Source organism: Pan paniscus, chromosome 15, assembly GCF_029289425.2.
Source record: "Pan paniscus chromosome 15, NHGRI_mPanPan1-v2.0_pri, whole genome shotgun sequence".
NCBI classification, from domain to species: Eukaryota; Metazoa; Chordata; class Mammalia; order Primates; family Hominidae; genus Pan; species Pan paniscus.
The window spans coordinates 88,531,765-88,554,341 of record NC_073264.2 but is presented as its reverse complement, the minus strand read 5'-3'; the positions used below and the strand labels follow the sequence as shown (position 1 = coordinate 88,554,341).

The 22,577-nt window shown below is 35.2% G+C and overlaps 2 long non-coding RNA genes across 4 annotated transcripts in view; one reads left to right on the top strand and one right to left on the bottom strand.

The window, feature by feature from the left end:
* The window catches only part of LOC134728992 (uncharacterized), a 233,260-nt gene that overhangs the window by 51,136 nt on the left and 159,547 nt on the right, over positions 1-22,577 (bottom strand). The gene's annotated exons all lie outside the window — the stretch shown is intronic.
* The window catches only part of LOC129393848 (uncharacterized), an 85,962-nt gene that overhangs the window by 45,977 nt on the left and 17,408 nt on the right, over positions 1-22,577 (top strand). For both annotated transcript variants that reach the window (XR_008620949.2, XR_008620950.2), the window contains one exon: positions 4,686-4,793. This is a non-coding gene — a long non-coding RNA (uncharacterized LOC129393848). The remainder of the gene's footprint in view (positions 1-4,685; positions 4,794-22,577) is intronic.

Sequence of the window (22,577 nt, the reverse complement as noted above, 5' to 3'; positions counted from 1 at the left end):
TTGAGAAAGATTATGTTTAAAAGTACAGAAAGAAATTATTTAACAAGTCTTATGTAATGGTGTATTTAAAATGGTTTAGATAAAATTCTAAAAATTTAATAAAATTTAAGTCTTCTTTTTATGTTACAAATCAAAATAAACTATGTTACTTATTATTACTTAAATGATAAAAATGCAATTTAATGCATAAATAAATGAGATTATTTGGGAAGCAACAAGTATTTAAAAAGGTATATTTTTGGTTACTCTGCAAGCTTATTTATTGAACTTTTGTGTTTATCTCCTGGGAATGATTGAATATAAACAAAATTTAAAAATAGGAATATATATGTCTTAAGAACACCATGATAAATATTTTACTATGCATTTAATGAAAGTTATATGATACTAGAAATTAATTGTTCTGAAAATTTGCATACAATTATACTTTCTGTTACTAGACGGTAAATATTATTAAACAGTATATAAGATGACACAAAATAAAGATCGACTGTATTTGGAACAAATATTTTATGATACATTTTGCTAAAATAGTTTTTATCTTTAGTACTGCATAGCAAGTATGAATGAAATAATGTTTTACCCACTGATTTTATATATAGAATATTTGGAACTATTTTGCAGTCCTAGAAAATATTCTGATTATATTTAAAGATTCAGCTTTATTAACTTCCACTGCTCTGGCTGTTTGAAGGAGCTTGTCTTTGCAGCTAGTGACAAGTTCTAATGATGAGGCTTGAAGTAGTTGTAAAAAACTGCTTATGTTTAAGGCAGATCCAAGCTTTGTGGATCCTAAAGTTTTTATAAACTTTGGTGGGTGGTGTTTGAAAGACAAATGATGTAACAAAAATAAAATATAATTACGTGTGAACATGAGTATTTAGAATGAGAAAAAAATTATAACAAATTACAAATTTTAAAAAGCTGATAAAATCACAAACATCACAAAATCCACTTGTGTCATGATACTTTTCTTAATTAACTGACTGCCTGTTACACTTCTATAGTGTTTTTTTTTCTAAATTTTTTTCTGTAAACTCCTTGAGGGCTTTGCCATATAATAAAAATTTTGTAATATAATTTTCTCCATAGAGGAAATAGATAAATCAGTCATTATGTTGTTGGTCATTTTGTTTTTCAAATAGTTGGGCTGTGTAAGGCATATAAATTGACTTATAGACATACTTGCTCATGTTAGTACTATTTCATGGTTGAGCTTAATAAGTATGAGCTTCGTGATCAATTTCATTTCCCAGCTTGCCAACAAAAAAGGAAAAAATATTTTTTGATTGTTTTTATACTGAGTTTTCTTAAGAGAATTTATATGTTGATCATATGTGAATATTTGAATGAGAATTGAGTGCTTGTTTTATCACTTCTCAAGTCTGATGATTGGAAGAATTTTCAGTAGACTAACTCTGGCACTGTATAGTTCAAACCTCATTCCTCCTTCACTACCCACATATTTCCAGGTTCTTTAGGGAAACTTTAACATCATGACCTGACATTGCAGACAGGATGATAGGTGAGTCAGCATAGAGCATGGGAAAAGCTTTCCTAGAAGCAATCTCTCCACCAGACAGCTGTTTAAATATTTAACAATATGCTAATGTGACTACAAACCACATGAATACATTCCCAATGACAAACTGAATGTAACTCCTGCTCAACTTTTTCTTGGGTGCATCCTGAAAATGCTCACAGCCAATGAATGCCAATATACATATCAAGATGCATGACTGAAGGAGTTAGTATGGAAATGAATGGTGATTTTAAGAGATTACAGTTCAACTAGCTCCTTCTATAATTTTTACAAATGCATATGACTATGCAAACACACTGCTAGTGCCCCTCTCAGGGTCTTGGAAGAATCCCATTCCAATAGAGGGTCCTTGAAGCTTAAGCCTTAGTAGCTTCAAGGTAAATCTACATTAATATTAAGCAGATAAAATTATTTTAGTGTTCAATATTTCTTAATGATGGTTTGTGCTTTATTCTCAAGGGGCTTTCCCTAAAGAGAAATGCATTCATACATGATAGTGCATTTGGTAGTGGTGGTGGTGGTGAGGAGTAGCTAGATAGAAGGATTAGATCTGGGAAATAAATGTCATTACTCTCACAATCTCACTTTACCAAACATTCATCTCAATTCATTATATTCCAAGTTTCAATGCCTGTTTGAAAAGTTTTGCCTCTAACAGCAATACTACAAGGCAGGAAAATACTGAAAGCCATTTTGTGAAGTATTGATTAGTCATTAAGCTTTCACCTTGTTTGCTCCCTTCAGGGAAGGGTGAAGCTTTCATCCCTTTACTCTCCTTCTCCCCCCTCTTCCTCTCATCTGTCAAAGAAAACCAGACCTCTACAGTAGTTAAAGCAGTGAAAGTCAAATTTTATTCAGGACCATTGCAATAAGGGAAATGAGATCTCAGTATAGTACTGGGCTCAACTCTGAATACGGCATGGGCGAGTGGGAATTTATTGCCAAAGAGAAGGGTGAGGGTAAGTGGATGAAAAATTTACTAAAAATAAACATCTGGGATAGAGGGGATTCTGGCTAAAGTGACCTAGCAGGATATTTGATGAAGAGATGCTAGAATGATTCATCATCACCTGGGGGATGGTGGAGGATAAGGAACCTGATTAAATATCCAAGGGTGATCAGATATGGAGGATAAGGAGTTTTTGTTAAACTGACAGCAGGGGTCCAAGAAAGTACACAGGCAGAAGTAAGAGAAGTTTTGAGAGCCTGACTAAAGTTTGGTGAAACAAAGAATCTTTGGCACTCCCTTCCTCCCTCCCACCTCTTCTCTCCCTCCCTCTCTCCCCTCTCCTCCTTCCTCTCCTTCCTTCCATTCTAGCTGGCCGAGGGCTGATGTGACCTCTGAGGCTTTCTCAAGATGGCCTTTTGGAAAGTTCTCAAGAATCTGGAAGTCAATTTTCTGAATACATACAGGGTGCTTGCACAATTTGGAGAGTCCTATGTACCCCATTTTAAAATGTGCCATAGCCAGAAATTGACCAACTCTTTCTATAAAGGATCAGATAGATAGTGAATATTTTAGACTGTGGGCCACATGTCTCTGTAGCAGTTACTAAACTTGATACTTGTAATATGAGATCAGCCATAGACAATACATCAATGAATGGATTAACAGTGTTTTATAAAACTTTCTTTATAAGGAAAAAAAAAGCGGTAGCTTGGATTTGGCCTAGATCCCTAGTTTTTTGACTGACCCCAGCCTTAGACTACTAACAGGTCTGATGACAAGTGGCATTATGTACCAGCATTTCCAGAGAAATCACTGGAAGTTCCTCAAAATTTAAAACTAGCACTAATTTCTGTTATATGCACAGCCTACAGACAATTTGTCAGTGATTCCCAAAATAAACATTTCCAATAAAACAAGTCTGCAATGTCCACCTGGGGATAGCAAGTCTGTGATATTATCAGGTTAGAAAACATACTATATTTTTATTTTTTCAAAAAGCTTCATGTCAGAACCTAAGAGGGTCCAGTTAGAAAAAGAATGTGTTTAAACTGATTTTGGCAAAATTTGTAAATGTTGCACAAGGTCCAAGTCAGACTGAAAGTACTACAAATCAGTGTTGTTCAATCAGCACTATTTTGTGAGGTCAGACTTGGACCCTCTCAGCATCCACTTTGGCTCACACGTGGTTTTATCTCTGCCACCCAGGACACCTACTTGATATCAAGTGACAGCAGAGGTCATTTATAAGAAAGTCCTGGCGAATTTCCCATCCACCAACCAGAGCTATGTTTATTGTAACAAAAATTCACCAACTAGGATAGGATCACAGCTCCATAAAAAGCCTTCTGTGTGTTGGAAGCTAAAATGGGGTCTTTGAAAGCACCAGAGAAGAGACATTCTGGTAAAAATAATTAATAGAACCATGACAAAGATGACTATAGCCCAAGAGGATCTTTCAATAATGATTGAATTTGTGCCCGATGTCCCAGCATGACTGTGCATGGGGAAAGCCATCTGTATTTCATGGATCAGGCTGGCAGGCCACTCAAATCAGGCTTTAATCCAACTTCAAACCAAGAGAGCTGGGAGGAAAACAGCTTCAGACACTTGAGATGATGGCCAGAAATGCTCCAGATGCTTGGCATGAGAAGGATTATCAATTTAACATGGACTTTTCTCTTAGCCACACACCTGACCTGCAATCAAAATCTGTTGTTAAAATACTTCCAGCATGTTCTGGGGTCTTTAATGTTCGGAAGAAGTGATTTATTCTCTCTGAGATATCTGTCCACACTAGTGCTTTGGTAGTATTTCATGATCTGAAAATCAGATATCTATTTGTGTGACTTAATAAGAAAGAGAAGAAAAGGAGAGGATACATACCATGTTTTCTGTTGTGCAAGTTTATTTGTACAAATATAAGCATTTAAAGAAAACAAACATAAGGGTTAATGAATCTTGTTAACCACATTAAAGAATATACAGAATTATGCCTGATTTTAAAAATATAAACTCCTCCTTCAATTGGAAGCTTTGTTTTCTCAATCCAAACTATTAATAATCACTGCTGAAACAAATCCCAAGGCTCTGTCCAGATTTGGGAACTAATTAACATTCAGTTAGCCCTTGCCATATGCCTGTCACCATTGTAAGTATGTAGTAACTGATTTAATGTTCATATCATCTTTCTAGGTGGCTACCATTACTGTGCTCACTTTACAGGTGAGGTTCAGAGATTTATGTAACATGCCAAAGGTCACACAGCTGGACACAGCAGAACCAAGATTCAAATCTGCACAGGTAAGCTCCACAGCCTTCTGTCTTATCTAGGACTTTCCTAACCACCTTGAATATTTCATTTTAAAATTGATACCTTATTGGCTTATAATCTCTGCCAACATTTTGCTAAAACCCTTTCCTACACTATACAACCATTCCATTTGTTTAGAAATTCATCAGAGGAGAAATATTAAGTGGCTTTCTTTGTGACATCATCAGAAATACAGCTTCCCAAATCTTTCAATTGAAGAAGTAACCAAAAAGATATCTGAAGGACAGAGAGATGGAGAAAAGGAGAGGAGATAGAAAAAGGAAGAGAGAGAGAAAGCTCAAAATAAATTAGTGTATATGCTAGCAAGATTCCTCCCAGTAGTTTTCTTTTTCCAATTAGAAGTGACTTGCAGAGTTGCAGTACTACCTCTGTTAACCCCAGCTCACTGCCCTTCCAAACCATGTCTCCTGTTACTCTCAATCTATGTCGAATAGTCCCTCAGCTCTCATAACGGGACCAAATTCATAGCTGCTTCCTGATACAGCTGTGTCCTGTTACAAGGCTTGAAGTTACATAATGTAAGTTTACTCCATTGTAAGTTTTACCAATGCGTTTAACTTAACAAGGTTCTAAAACTGTCATAAAGTTATTTACAACAGTTACTGAAAAAGATCATCTCTGAAAACAAGGAAAAGCTGTTCTTTCTCCCACACCCACACACAGCCTGAGGTTCACCAATGAATGCATGCTCAGCTTCTGTCCTCCCAAGCATTTCGTAAGATAGGGTTTTTGGATTTTTCACCTTTATGCACGTGCAATTAGCCTAAAAATGTCCACAAAACTGTGTAACTTGTAAGCCTTTTTTTTTCTCCTTTACTGAACTATATATTGAAATGTGGAATATGGAAGGTTACAGGGTTCAGAATCAACAAACCTAGATACAAGAATAGCTATCAACACTAGACAAGATAGAGGACTATGACAGAATTAGAAAAAGGGGAATGATAACGTGTGTGTGTGTGGGGGTGCGTGTGTGTTTTGCAGTTGAATATTGCATTACTATCCCAGGGCTACTGCAACAAATTACTACAAACTGGGTGGCTTAAAACAACAGAAAAATTATTCTCTCAAAGTTCTGGGGACCAGAAGTCCGAAATCAAGGAACTGGCAGGGCGGTACTCCTCCTGAAGGCTCAAAAGGACAATCCTTTCCTGCCTCTGCCAGCTGCTAGTGGCTCCGGGAGTCCCTGGTTTGTGGCTGCATTACTCTGGTCTCTGCCTTGTCTTCTCATGGCCTTCTTCCCAGTGTCTTCCCATTTCTGTTTCCTATTAGGACCCTATCATTGGATTTAGGGCCCTCACACTAATCTACGGTGATCTCATCTCAAGATCCTTACCTATATTATATCTGTAAAGACTCTTATGTCAAATAAGGTCCCCTTCTGAGATTCTGGGGGTTAAGACTTGGACATATATCTTTGAGACCCAATTCAATTCACTGCAAATGTGTTCTTGTTTATAAGTTACATTTTTCTCTGAATAGTACCATTCCTTATGGTTATGGAGTTAAAACACCCTTTCTTTTATGAAAGGATAGTAATTTTGTTTGTATATTGTATTAGCCTGTTCTGACATTGCTATAAACATTGCTATAAAAAAACTACCAAGACTGGGTAACTTACAAAGAAAAAGGGTTTAATTGGCTTATGGTTGTGAAAGCTATACAGGAAGCATGGCTCCGGGAGGCCTCAGGAAACTTACAGTCATGGCAGAAGGGGAGGGTGGAGCCAGCATGTCCTACGTGGCTGGAGCAGGAGGAAGAGACAGCAAAGGAGGATGTTTGAACAACCAGATCTTGTGAGAATTTAATCACTAGAATGCACTAGGCGGATGGTGAAAAACCATTAGAAACCAGCCCCACAATCCAATCACCTCCCACCAGGCCCACCTCCAACATTGGGAATTACAATTTAACATGAGATTTGGGTGAAGGCAGAGCTGTATTATATATGTATATAATATGTATTGTTATATAATACATATTGTTATATAAATATATAATAATGATTTAATGTTCATATCATCCATATTATATATGTATGTGTATATGTGTGCATGATTACCATATTATATATATGTGTGTGTATGATTATGTGTATGTGTATATGTGTATGATTATATATGTATGTGTTATATATGTATTATATATGTATGCGTATATGACTATATGTGTATCATAGTACTTTTTTGACAAAATTAAAAATCGACAATTCAATATCAGTTGTCACATTAAAACAAAAATGCTCCAGGAAATCCCAGTCCAGATGTGATTACAAACCAACCCCACCTTTCTGAGCCTATTTCGTTATCTTCAAATGAGATAATCTCTGATTTTTATATATTTGACTTTCAAATAATTTGCGCTTTTGTACATAATACATGGGGACCTCTGAACACGTTTTCTGAAACACATATCTGACTTTCTTACACCAGAAGACCAATAAATATTTGAAGCTATTCTCCAGTGACACTGCCTGCGATTCAGGTCTTCAATTGGGGCATTTCACCATCTTTTTTTTACAGTAGGTGCTGTGGACTGAATGTTTGTGTCCCCTGAAAAATTCATATGTTAAATCCCTAATCTGCAAGATGATGGTATTTGGAGGTGGGGCCTTTGGGAGGTGATTAATCATGAGAGTGGAGCTTTCAAGACAGAATGTGTGCCCTTATAAGATGAGATACAAAAAATCTTACCTTTCTTTCTTCTTGTGAGGACATCTTGAAAAGACTATCATCTGTAAACCAGGAAGAGGGCCCTTTTCAGACACTGAATCTTCTGGCACCTTGCTTTTGGACATTCCAGCCTCCAGAACTATGAGAAATAAATGTCTGTGGTTTAAGCCACCTGGTCTATGGTATTTGTTATGGCAACCCAAGCTGACTAAGACAGTAGGGTTTGTAAAATTATGTGAATATTTTGTTTGGCATTTAACAATATGTTTTGAAATAAGAAAATGATAACATGAAAATAAGACTCAGTCTCAAACCTAATGGAACTAGACACAAGGAAGAGAAGTAGGTAGGCTGAAAGGCTGACATTTAGTCTCAATTGGACACACAAAGTGTGCAGATGTGAGTCTAAGTTGAAGTAAAATGACAGAATTAATAACTATATATAAGTGGTGGATAAATAGCTTCAATGATTACATCAACAAAGTGCATCACGTTGCAGGTCCATCGTATATGTGCATCTTGAATAAATTTATTTCCTTCGTATAACTGTCATTTCCATTGTCTGACATATTTAGGGATTTTAACGTGGTATGAAAATAGGGCACTTTCTGTGGTTATAGTCATAATCATAGCAATGGATTAGTAGTAGCAGAAGTTCCAGTATTAGTAGAAATAGTGAAAAACAGTACAACAGCAGTAAAGTAAAATAATGCTATTGTATTACATTAAATGTGATAATGCACACAATGTTCTATAACCTATTAAGCTTGAGACAAATGTTAATTATTTTCTGCATTGTTGTATGGTCTCCATTTTGCAATAAATGCTCAATTATGCATTGATTAATTAGGGATGTCTTATTGACCTGCTTGGTAACTTAGTTCTTACTCATACTTTACTAATCAGAAAATTAAGCTCTTCAATCCAAGGTCAGGCCTCAGGAAGGGGTGGATGAGAGCCAAATTTAACCTGCCGCTGGTTAATGATTTTATGTTTGAATATAAAACCTGCAGGCTTGACATGCAGTCACCTTCCTTTTGCCTTGTAGCTGAGTGTTCTACATGTTTATGTCATATGGCCCCTGAAAGAATTCGTATTTGAAGCTCTGGGTAAGTGGTTAGGAAAGGACCAGCTGCAGGAAACAATGCGAGTGAGCCTTATTTCCTCAACTGTAAGAAATTCCAGCATGTCTAGAGGTTAGCCATGACCTCTCCTTGGTCAGGATTCTGCTGTGATGAGACAGATGATTGCCAATTCACGAAGGCCACTTTACTAAATCTGGGATGTCTGATTTAGTGTCTGCAGGAATCCGTTGCCCAACTATCACACATAGTCTACTCTCCCTGGAGTCCTTCTTTATCTACTGTTGCTTTTATTCTTTTCAAATGTATGATTAAAGGAGTTGATATGAGAGTTACTTAAAACTAGAAATATAAAGGTAAATATATAAAAATTTTAGATCCATCGCTGAGTCTATATCAAGTATTAACATCTGGTTCTAAGTCAAGCAAGGTTTTCTTTCAATCATATTTATTCATGAATACGTTCAGAAACCATTATGAAGCCAAATGTATGCTAGCCAAGCCAGTCCGCTCTATGATGCCTCCTGCTGTTTTTGCTGAATAGTAGTGGAATAAAATGGACTTGTGCTTTGTTCTTTCTTTGCTTGTTGTTAGAAAATGCTTTCTTTCAAATCTGAACTGGATTAAAATAGTCCTTCTGACATACATCAACCTGAGTTCCTTTCTTATAAATGTGTGAGTTGGACACGAGGGAAAATAAATTGTGGGTCAGGAAAGCCCCCAAAACGTAAGCTAAATGAAAGATTTATCTCACTTAGGCCATTGAAGTCATCATCACTCCTTCTAGGGGAGATGGAAACTTGACATTTTATCTTTGTAAGAGTTTTGGACTGAGTAATAAACTTTATTGAATAAATCCCAGTACCCATTAAAAACTCTTGAATCAGCTCTCTTGTAATAATTACATTGATATAACATCTTAGACAATGATTTGCACTCATTTCTTTATCCTATTCCTATTCCATTTTTACACAGAAGAAGTATGTGAATATTTTAGTGAATTAAAGTACATAATCAGGACATTGGAGATAAACTATGATTTTAAATCATCTTAAAGGAGTTATTTGTAGTGCTACTAAATTTTTTAAGATAATCTAGAACCAAAAAGCTTGTATATATCTTCAAGAGATAAGAAGTTTAGATGAATTATTCTGAGAAATGAGGCTTACTTAAGCTCTTTTTTTTTCTCCAGTAACAATTGGCAGATGATATCAAAGTATTATAAAGTAAAAAAGCATGGCCCACATATACATAGAATGGTTCTCATATAAAATTATTCTCATGAAATCCATATAGAATGAACATATATCAAAATCTAACTCATTAATGATAGAACCGGAAGAATGGCTGATCCAATAAGCTTTTGAGGACCAAAGGTTTATAAACACGCTCAGGTAAAGCATACTGAAATAGTTGACTAAGTTAAGGACAAAACTGGTTAAGTCTTATAGTGTTTAGTGTTTGGAGTTTTCTTCTCTATAGCACAGATATTACTTGTATCTCTGTAGGAAGAAAACTATGAGTTAACATGTAACCTCCTGGACTCTAGGCTCTAATCAATGGTGAAAAGCAAACTAGATAAAGGTAAGTCCCCTAGAGAATTAAGCATTGCTTGGAAGTGCCAGTGTTAAAATTTGACACTAAAAGAACATGTTGTCATTCTTTTGCCTTTTTTTCAAGTTGGGCATAAGTTTCTTAAATAGTTCTTCCAGGGATCATAAATAACCTTGAAAGGTTATTTTTATTGACAAAAAATGCTGCTCTTATTCTGGTTTTGATGAATTAAGTTACAGATGTGCAGCAAGAGGTGTTAACTAACCATATTAACCTCCTTGCTAATGGTCAGCAAATCCAGAGGCTCACAGGGTGGAGCAAGAACGGAGTCCAGAGAATTAAGTTGGACTGGAAAATTCATAAGGAATCTCAGATTGCATTTTCAATAACATCTATTGTCCTTGAGGATTTTTAAAAAATATTGCTTCTATTAGATTTTCTATTCCAAGGTTGGGAAACCAAATGCAAACCTGAAACATTCATATCTATGGGTTGCACCTGCATTTCCTATAAATTTGGAAGAATTCCTTTCTCCTCAGAGTTTGCCAAATCAGATTAGGTTCTGCTTGTCCATAAAAGCTGAGACCTTTTAAGACAGAGTAGATATTGTTCCAGTTTCTGGGGAAGGTTTTGTGAGCATCAGTTCCACATATGAAATACAATCCATATTCCTTAATGATGTGTTTGTCATATCTAATTACCATGAGATTTATTCACCAATATGTTACTTCAAGTATAGCCTCAATTGCAGCATCAATTTGTCCAGTTATATCCTGGTTAAAAGGAGATCAAATTCTTGCAAATAAGTACATTTCCAAGAAAATACACAGACTCGGAATACATACATATGAATTTACATATATATGTAATATGTATATAAATTAATATATATGAATATATAAATAATATGTATTTAAGAATAAATTTAAAACATATATATAAATATATAAATTCACGGTCTGAGTGAATAAGATACCATTCACAAAATAAGGATTAGAGAGATATTCGAGTGAGAAGAAACAATTTTTTCTTTTAAATATGACAGTTGAACACAGAGCTAATACCGTGAACATTCTAAAAAAAATAAGCACAATTAGATTTCTCTCATCCATTCCATTCTTGACTATGTAAGTTAAATTTTGATCTTTTGGGTTTGAGGTTAGCAGTAAGCTTCCATGAGGTCGTCTGCTTCTGAATGAAAATGGGTCCTGGAAATCTTGACTCCATCCCTTTGGACTATCTCAGAGTTACCTAAATGATTCTAGCTCAAGCTTGAAAGACTGTTCCCATGAGATTATTTGTCAAAATATCAATAGTCAAAAGCACCTTATAGAGGTCTTTTAACTGAAGCATGTAGACTATTCTTCTTTGTTAAAAGCTTGATTTCTAGCCTGTGGCTTATAACAAAACCTTCAATCATCAAGCCCAAATGGATGTGGTTAGTTTATTATGGTAATCAACAATATGAGAACAGAGGAGAGCGAAATTCTCTACTGGGTTATAAGATTCAGATCAATGTTTCCTCTGAGGGTAAAAACATGCCAAGGCCAGCAAGGGCATGACAAATCTATGACATTTATAATCTCTAAAATATTTGTACTTGCTGTATTTTACCTACACAGAATTAGTTTGGAGTAGGCTGAGCTTTTCCTTTGATTTGATAAACTCTTAGCATGCAGCTCCTATACTTGTTGGAACAGCTAAGAAACAGGGGACGTATTAATTAAGCAAACCAAGTTAGTTCTAACATGTCTCTTGATATAATGTAAAAGAAGAATTTTTTTGAGTACCTACTGAAATATAGTTTTACATGTAAAAGATATTTAACACACATACACATTTCATAAATATGGAGTTTGATCTTGATAAGGCAAAATCAAAAGATTTATCAAAAGGTATTTGGTCTCTTGATGAAGATAGAGGCATAGGTCTGGAGACTATTAGCTAGATTACCAACTCATCAAAGTAACACTGCAATATTTGAAATAAACTTAGAATGTAAAACAATTAGAAGGAAACTTAGCTCTTTCAGAAGTGAAGAAATTATGTCCTTCTCTTTTTTTCATCTTTTAAATCATGGACATAAAATTCTGCACATAGCACATCTCACAGCAATCTAGTGAGATAGAGAATCTGCTATCTGCGTGGGCGATATAGAATGTAAACACTAATCTTTTACTATCTCTTAGAGATTACTAAATACTTCCAGACCATTTGTCATTTTAACATAGAGAAAAAATTCTAATTTGCATTAATAAAATATTTGGCAGTAAAGGAATGATAAACTATAAAAAACTAATCAAAATGAGTCAAATTTGCAACATTTTGACATATTTTATATTTCTTATGATAATTTCCAATTGTTAGAAACAAACACAAATAAGATTCACTGTTTTCAAAACTTTTGTAACTTGATATAAAAACTCATTTAGTTCTTTATAATAATTTCATATTGGAACAATCTGATTCTTAATATATGACAAAACTACTCTCTTTATCTCTTGAAAAGCAAAAATACAACCCATGAATTATATACACTGTTGTATTACTCTGTCTTATTTAGAAGCTCTCCAGATCTCTCTTTCAGTATTCTATCTCACTTAAAAAGTTATTCAGATGTCCAAAGACTATTTACCAACTCAATTTCACATTATATAAAGGGTTCAAGTTAACTAAGGGTTTTTTGCAAATAATATTTAATTAGATACAGTTTAGAACACATGTGATGTTGATGTAAAAATGTCAGGACGATAACTTAATTAAACATATCATTTTACATTTTGTTAATTTAAATATTTTACAGAAAGACTATCAGCTTATCTGAGAACTCAATAAGTATAAGAACTTTAAGACATTTATAATTATTGTCTTTTCATGGAAAAATTACACAATCTTATAATGTTACAACATTTTTCAAAAAATTATTAAGAAATGAAATGTATACTCGCATTATGTGCCACATTTTTAGCTATTTTTAAACCAATATTAAAAACCAGTTTAAAGAGTCAGCTTGATTAGATGGACTAAATTCTTATGGAAACGCTTCTGAGCTTTTATTTTCTATGAAAAAAAGATTATTTCAAGTCTGGCAAATTTAAGGTATTATAACTTCAGTTTTCTTATTTTCTTGGGATTCTGGAAATATTAATTAATGCTAACACTTAAATCAGAGCAGATATCCTTTATTTGGAGAGAATTTATAATTAAATTTATTAGTGCTCTTCAGAGGTAAGGAAATATTTCACATTTACACAAGAGGGGGTATGGTGTTAGTTCTGTGACAGACACTCAGATGCACAGAAAGGGAGGAGCTTCCACCGTGCAACTTCAGCAGGAGGTCATGTTAATTATAGAGAACAAAACCCATCGGTTCAGGTTGCAAAGAAAAGTTTCACTTTCTAGTGGTTATGAAACTATTCTTTAAATTTGCTTTCAGTTCACAGATAGACAGGTAAACAAATGAAAATGAGTAACAAACTCATGTATGTCTGTATGGACAGACTAACAGACCTTACCAAAAGCCAAAACAAAATTAAACTAAACAAACTAACAAAGAAAACCCCACAGAATTAGAAGGAGGAAGGGGGAGGCAACAGCAAAATTAAGAATCAGTAAAGGGTAAAGCCCTAGCATTGCTTGGGATTTACTCCTAGGACCCAAAGAAGACCTCCCTAGGTTTAAACAGCCCATAGGTGCATTTCTCAGAAAATCAGCTTTGATTGGCCCTGGCAGTTGAATCTATTGGTGGGCATGTCACTGGGAAATCCTCCAAAAATGTCCATGTATAATTTCTAAAAAGTGAAAAATAGGAATCTTATATAAATATTCAATACATATATGCAAAAATTTAACTTATCGAGTGAAACAGCAGTATGAGAAAGCTGATTCAAAAAATCCTTGAGAAGCAAAGTATATATAGCCCATCAGGAAAAGCATACTGAAAGTGTTTGCTAAAATAAAGGCAAAATTGGTTAATGTCCTACCAGGCAATGAAACAATACCATTTGGGATTATCTTCTCTACCTGCCTAAATTATTTGCATCTCTGCAGACAAAAATCTCTAAATGAACATGAAATGTGACAGATTCTAGACTGTCTAATCTATAGTAGAAAGCAAATTAGAAAACAAAGCCTCTAAATAATTATTTGAATGTGTTATTAAAGAATATTCCTGTATGATATTAAAAGACCTGCAGCCATCCTTTCACCTATTTCCAAATTTTGAATAATTTTTCTTAATATTGAACAACTAGCAGGAAATCTAGTAAGTATCCAAAGTTTCTTGGGAAGACTAATATCTTTTGATTGTTGAGGAAAGGAATTTTAGGCCACCAAAGACTTAACATTATGCTGATTCTAGGTAGTCCATATTCATCAAGAAAGTGGACATTTCTGTTGTAAATGATGTAAAGATTGAATGAAGATCTGGAAGTGGAAATGCTTTCATCTTCAACCATGCCTTATTTTTTTTTTTATAACAAGAACTCTGGAGAGCTATTAGAAACTGGCCAAGGCAAATACCTTGGCTTCAGTCTTCCTTTTGCCATTGTAGCTGTTTCTAATTAATGCCTTCTGAAAATTTTGTGCCCACTTAACTTTTATACTGAAATGCTCATTATGTTTATGTCATAAATCTTGCCCAAGTGCATTTAGTTGCAGAATATAAAGCCACTGCCATAAACACAGATACCTTTAAGGCCAATGATAATGGAATGATATATATTTTTTCAAAACAACTTTAAACAATGTTATTGGAAACCTTGTTAGACATCACACCCTCTCACACACCAACACGCATGCACATCCACCCAGATAAATCAACTAAAATTCTTTCAAAATTATGATGGTTATTTTTATTTTTTTGTGTATATCTCCCCACCCCCAGATTTTCTAATGAACATTTGTCATTTGTTTAATTGAATGCAATATTAGCCAACTGCTAAGAGTTTACTCTCTGTTTCATTTTGATCTCCTTCAACCCACGGCCTGGTTTGACATGCTGTGCTGAAATGTCAAAAATTTTCAAGTAAAGTCCCTAAAACACCTGCAAGCTGCTTGAGCTTGATTGCAGGCAGCTGATGTTAATTGCAACAGGAGCACTGGCTTTTTTTTTTCCCAGACTTTCTAACTAACTTGTAGAAATAGGAGTTAAGGAAGACCAATTGGATCACTCTTCCACTGTCTCATTATTGTTCCAATGAATATAATTTCCAGGGCATTCAGTTCAAAGGATAAAACTTCAACATTTTGTGGGATAGTTTCTATCCTATTCAAAGGCATTGTGAGAAATACTTCCTCAGGTTAATAAAATCTTTCTATTACTGAATTTCTTCTATTTCTTCTCGTTAGATTCCTCACAATGTTCAGTAATTTATTTTCACTGCAGACATTTGAGGGGCGTACCGTCATAAGGAATTCTTATGATGCTCTTTATTCAAAGAGGTAAAAAACTTGATTTCAGAACTCAACCCATGGTTGTATATCTAACCCGAAAGTATTTCCCAACAAAGGAGATTCTCTTTAATTACATGACCCCATGCCTTAGAAATGTGTTCTAGCTTCTGAAATTATTTTGTAGCTCACAGAAAGGTTGCAATAAGCATGAGTGAGGATAATAAGTGTCACTATGAAGCCTCTTAATAATTAAAGAGTGAAAATCTTTGGGTGGAGAGTTCCAAGCCCAAATGACTTTAATTTTTCATGTTTCTTTCTAGGAGGAACCTACCTTCTGTGGTTCAATGACATGGCTAATGTGGGCTGTATTATTATTCTCACAGACTCCTATCTCCCATGATATTACTCATTTTTCTGTTTGACTTTTCCATTGATTTTCCACTGATACTTTTCTGATTAATGAGACCCCTGTTATGAATTATGAAGCATTGTGAGAATGCTTTCACTTATCTGTGAATTATATCTGTGGCTTAATTTTTATCTCGTCTAGAGCAATCAGGGACTCTGGCTTCTCAAGAGACTCTCAGCATGGAAGCCTTCCTGAAAGCCCTGTGTGGAGGTGGTAAGCCTCCCTGAAATAGACTTCTTAGAGAAGGAAGCAGAACAGAATGTTCACATAAAAGTGCTAGGTTGGATAATAATCATATTTAGCACTTACATAGCAGTTTTCATTTCCCAAACACTTTATAAACAGCAACTAAATAAACCTTTCAACATCTCCATTAAATAGATAAATAAGCATTATTATCTTAGCATTCTGTTTGGTGGAGGAAAAGAATCTGTACTCGTTTATAACTGCAGGAGATTATTTCAGAATAATGATTCCAACTCCAGGGTCTGTAAGCCAGTCTCAAGCTCTACCTGTTCCAATTTTCTTTTCAAGCCAACTGATTAATTGGTGCTCATGTTGGTCATTGTGAAACTGCAATCAAAGCCATTTCTCTGCAGCGTTCTAAGTTCAAAGAGTTACTCAGAGATGAGTGCCTGGGAAGTTTCCATTATAGGCCTGACTCGATAAAGGAAAAGGTAAATAAGTACCTGAAATATTAGGAGGATGTGAACTGCCCAAGCTTGTCTGTTTCTGAGATCTCCCTCAGTTAACATTAATGATGCTTCCCAGCTAGATAATGAATCCCTCACCAAGGCCTGGTGGAAGATGGCATACTGCTTGCATTTGGTGAGCCTCCAAGGTTGTGACTCTTTCAACAGAAGCATATTGATTTCCTTTCTTAATATTTTCTCAGAGTCAGAAAGTGTCACTACCTACTTTTTCCAGGCTCACTGAAAATTTTTTAACATGTTTTCTGCTTGCTCTACTTTCTGCTCTTCCTTTTCACTGAAAAAAAAAATTTAATAGCCTCTTTTGATTCAAAGAAGTCATGTGAATGTACTTTTCTGCACTGAAGTACAATTTGTTTACAAATGTTGGCATGGCACAAACGAACCATTATATGACTTCCTTCACTATTTGATGGCTTTGTTCTTAAAAATGTTAAAGTACCAAATCCGTTCTCATTTATATTCTCCCTTTTAAGCTAAAGCCTTCTTAATATGGACAGAGTGGTGGTTGAGGGTGCAGGCTCTGGCATCAAACCACTTTGCCAAGTTGTTTAAATCTCTTATTCTTAGTTTCTCAAGAGTAAGGTGGGACCATTGACAATACTGATCTGAGCAGGTTGTTATGGGGATTAATGAAATTATATGTTTGAAGTGGGAGCACAGAGGTGGGGCCATGGAAAGGCTCAACAGGCACTAGGGGTCAGCTTTACCACCACCATCACCACCATTATCATCATCATAAACCTCATCATCATCTGGCAATGCTACAATGTAAGAACAGAAAAAAAAAATTGTCCTAAGAAAGACTGTAATCATAAACCTGAGGTTAATTGAAATCTGCAAAATTCATCTTAGTTTTCCTTGATCCCTCAAGAATTGGTTTAGCCATCATCACAATGGAATCATGGATTGCTAGGATTTAGAAGGATAATGTTATGATGCTAGGGTAAGTGAGGCTTTAACTAGAAAACTCAAAAGGAGCTCAGGTTTATTTTATCTTAACAACTGGGTACAAGAAGAGAATGAATTTCCTGAGTGTCTGGAAAGCTCTAGGGTCCAGAAGTAGGTAGAGAGGAACCTCCAGCAGTGGCAGATGAGAAACAAATGCCTCACACCCTTAAGAGCTTTAGAAGGTCAAGTCAAGTACATCCTGGAAATCTAGAGGAAGGTGGCGGAGCCAAGGGCACAGGCAGCCTATGGGCAGGGCAGAAATCAGCTGTTTGAAGTTGTCAGCCTCCATGTGGCTGGTAGCTCAGGAGAGGCAGAGGCACTGTTGAGGAGCCACCAGGCTGTGGCTGCTCGGCAGGGCCTGGACAGCACAGGAGGTCACTGTGCTAGGCACTTTCTACCCCTTGTGTTCTCCCAAACAGCCACAACTATGGGAAGTGGGACAAACTCAATGAGAATAAATGAGACTTCACCAAAGATACACAAAGTGAAGAAGCCTGGAGCGATAGAGGTGGTCAAAGTCCTATTCTGTCTCTTAGAGAATCCAAGAAATTTTGGGGGCTGAGCTTGTGGATGAACTTTGTAAGAATTTGGATATTTGAGTAAGCTAGTAGGCACTTGGTGTTACTGATATTTACAATTCACTTCTTAATTCCTTTATTTATATGTTCACTTCAAAAATATTTATTGAATGAAACAAATAAGAGTATGCCTGAGACATTTGGATTATGGTTCTACATACAGCCAGTTATACATTTTGTATTGTGTACTCAGAAACTAAAATAAATCAAAGTGCACAGAAAGAAATCATGGAATTAAAAATATTGTATCTCTTTTTCTGTCCTTGTCATATTCCAGAAAGGTGAAATACTTATTGTAAAAATATTAGGTTTTTATCACATATATAATATAGGGATACTCTCTCATTATACCTGATTCAAAATATAGAGAAGTGATTAGAACAAAACATAAAAATCTTTTTTTATCTGCTCACATTTTTCCTATCCTTGAAGCAACCACTGTCAATGATTCTGTGTGCTACTAATCATCTAGTACGCATGTGTGTGTACATAATTATATACAGCATAAATAAGATTACATTGTACATATTAAGAGACTTGCTTTGGTAACTTAATAGTCTTGAAGATCTTTTCACGTCAATATATTCATACTTCCAACATATTCAATAAAATGTTTTCACTTGTTTACCAGTGAATATGTATTGTCCATTACCTTTTTCTAATTCAATAAATGATACAAAGAACACTTTTATATATACATCTTTGGGTACCTGTAAAGTAGAATTACTAGGTCATAAGCAAAACACAGTTGTAATTTTGATATATACTGCCAAATTAGCTTCTAAAAGAGTTAACCAATCTATAATTCTACTAACAGTGTTTAAGACCAGGGAGAGAGTGAATATTACTGAAATTTAATGACTTTTTTTCAGTACATTTACAAGACTGGTTTAGGATTTGCATTGCTGTTAATCAAAGGAGTCTTTGTAGAATCAATGCTGCGATATTTTCTTCTGTCACTTTTACAATCAGCTTTACTATTTTATAAATATAACTATTGTGCGATATCTTTTCCTTTTCATTTTTCTCATCTTTTACAAAGGGGAAACCAAGATCCAGAGGGAGTAGTTGAAAAGTGCCCAAGTTTTTATGAAAGCCAGAAGTGACCCCACCAAATTCTATTAAGTGTCTGGCAATTAGGGCTAAATCAGTAATTGAGTGAGTATACATATATTTTAACATTTTTATGAATCTACACAAAATATCCTATGTAGATATAACAACGGAAGCAATGAGTGAAAGGGACTATGAGATCTAGACAAGGCCATTGAAATGTAGCAAATAGACAAATTGGGAAATAACATAGTAGTTGAATAATAAGCTTCAAGATGTATGAAATGGACTGAGGAAAGTGAAGTTAAACGGAAATCCTTCAATAATTGGAATGCAATCTACAGGCACCACATGGCATGATTCATCTTGATGGCTTTAAACCAGTGGTGAATAGGAGGGATAACACTGGGCTCAGTGTAGTCTCATGATTCTTTGCACACCAGGGACAATTCTCGTGCTTTTACCAAGAAATTTAGAGGACTGATGGAAACTGAGAAAATAGATCACATGTAAAATCCTTATAAATAATAAGGAATTAATCATTCTTATAGTAAGATGTATTACCGACATATTTTCATTATTTGTATCATGGTAACTCTGTGATGTGAGTAGGGGTGACAGTAACACATTCCACTGATTGATAGGGGAGAAAGCTGAGATACAGAAGAGGTACTTGCTTATACCAATTATATTATTAATCAGCAGAAGACACAACCACCTAAATTTAGGCTTTCTGATTCCTTATCCTGTGTTCTTCCTACTATTAATACCCTGCCTGCTAGACCAAAGCAAAGCTTTATGAGTCAATCAGTTTAAATATCCCAAAACTTCATAGCATGACCCTATTATTACTTATAGAATTGAGTTTAATATAACATGGGGCATCTTTGCACCTCATAAAGAGGTCTAGTTATTGAAGTTCAAAAAGGTCCTTGTTACAGAGTAGTGTGCCTGGAAGATATCTAACGCATAGGTCATGAGAGAGTTAGTATCATAGAGGAAGGACCTCAGGAAAGAGAAAGTACTTCATACCAGATGAAAGCAGAGGGTATGTCTGTTAATACCTCAGCTGGATTGTCCCTCAGATTTTCTAAATTGTCTGATCGTACATTCTACTCTTGAGCTTGCTTGAATATTTCTTTTCTAGGAGCAATAATATATGTGCTTTTCTTCTGGCAGAAGGTGGGTATTATATGAGTTTAATTATGTTTTCTGGAGATTTTTAAAATCAGGTTTGTGGAAATTCATGGTGTATAATCTCTGACCACTTATCTTTTGTTTTCTGAGATGGATGAGTCCATATAATCCTAATCAAAAGGAAAAGTAGACACAAGTTGATGCCTTAGTATCACGGCCTCATCTTTGCAAATTTTAATTCCACTATGCTTATTGAGAGATATTAAAATGACCTAAAAATCTCATAGTATGTCAACAGAAAACTAAATTATTAAGTTTCCTCTTATATTAAACTGAGATTTGAGTGGGTGCTCAGTAAGGTTTTTAGGAGTCCTTTTGTTCCATGTCTCCTTTTCAATGATAGTACCCAGCATTGTGCATGGCAAAGAGAAGAGCTCATTAACTCATGATAAATAATTCTTTGTTTGAATAAAATATTTACAATGCTTTAAAATGCCTGCCTTCCTTCCTTCTTTCCTTCCCTCCCTCCCTCCCTTTCTTCTTTCCTTCCTCTTTGCTCTGCATATTCAATCATTCATACTTTGTACATTCAATACATCTATATCGAACATCACTACTGGACCTTTATCCTTCCTTTTTCTGGAAGTCCAGAAGCTACTGAAATATCCTAGTAGATAGCTGTGATAACCACTACACAAAGTTTATAGCTTACAAAACTGAGACTTCAATCTCAATCTTGTATTTAATGGGGAGATTTAGACTTTGTTAATTTCATCTGACAAATGGAAAAGGCAAAAATTAAGTAACATACTCAAGGCCACTGGAGAGTCAACAGCAAAGCCAAGACTTGAACACAATTGGTCTAATTTGAAATCCTTGTTTCCTTCCTCTGTGCTACATCGTCTCTCCAAAAACTAAGCAGCATGAGCTATGATCAAACCAATGTTGCCTCTGGTTTTCTGGAGAAGATTACATAGACCATGGCCTTATCAGGAAATGCCTGTTGTTCTCCCTCCTTTACAGTTTTATTATAAGGACGATTGCATATTGTTCTGGTGTGTAGAAGAGTGCAGTCATTTCAAAATAAAGATGGTTTTGACTTTCCTTGCTAGCAGATGCCAGTTTTCCTTTCCTTCCTTGAGCCCCACTTATGTTCTTCATTCTACTACTAGACCCAAATTGACACTCATAGCTCAGATTTTCCCTCTTAATGTCTTAGTTTTTAATAACTTTCCTACCCCATTATCCTATAATTGTCACTACAAATCAAGTTTTTCTTTCTATACATGCTATTCCTTTAAATTGTAATTAATCCTGGGAAAGGACAAAACAGTGTTGCTGGCTTTGTACTGTCCCCACTATGAAGCAAATCTGTCAAGGCCAAGGCTCTGCAGGGGTTGGGGCAACCTACACAATCTCCTTTTGTGAAAAGATGAAATACTGTTGGTACTAGTTAGTTCTACATCAGCAGACATGTAAAGTTTAATTTTACCCTCTTTTTTTATTCCCTGATTATTCTAATCACAGCTTTAAAAAAAAGTCTTGTTTTTTCTTTAAAAATCAAATACAGCATTTTAAAATGTAAGCCATATTTGTTGGAATGGTATAACTGGTATAATTCTATGAATTCCCATTAAAATTCAGGTTTAGCTTCTTATCATTAGAATATACATTGCATGGCCTAAAATTTTAAAGAAACTTTAGTTGGTTTTCAAATCCAGCCACAGTTAGAATCACTAAAGAAGATTTTTTAGTTTTTTTTTTTTTTTTAAGAAAACCAATGCCCATTTGTTCTTCCCAGAGGCTCAAATTTAAATGGTCTTGAGAGAGGCCCAGACATTATTGTATTTGAAAAATCCCACAGGTGGTTCTGATGGGAAGCTGGAATGGAAGATTATAAGAAATACAGAGCTCATGAACCACAGGCCTTCCGCCCCTTGTACGGACCCAAGAGTTTCTGTGAGAAATAGCCAGAGCATGAGTTCCAATTTAGATATACCTTCCAGTGTTTTTCAAAGAGGAGACCAAAGGCACTCTCTTTCAGCAACTCATTTGATTGTTACTGAATCAGAATATCTGCACTTAGGGCCTGAAGCTTTAGGCTTTTAAAGGATCCTTTATGCCTTTAATGGCTCATGTCCCTTTTTAACCTAGAACATCTTTTTATAAATGCCAATAACCTATTGAAATGATCAGACTGGTTGCTTTATAAT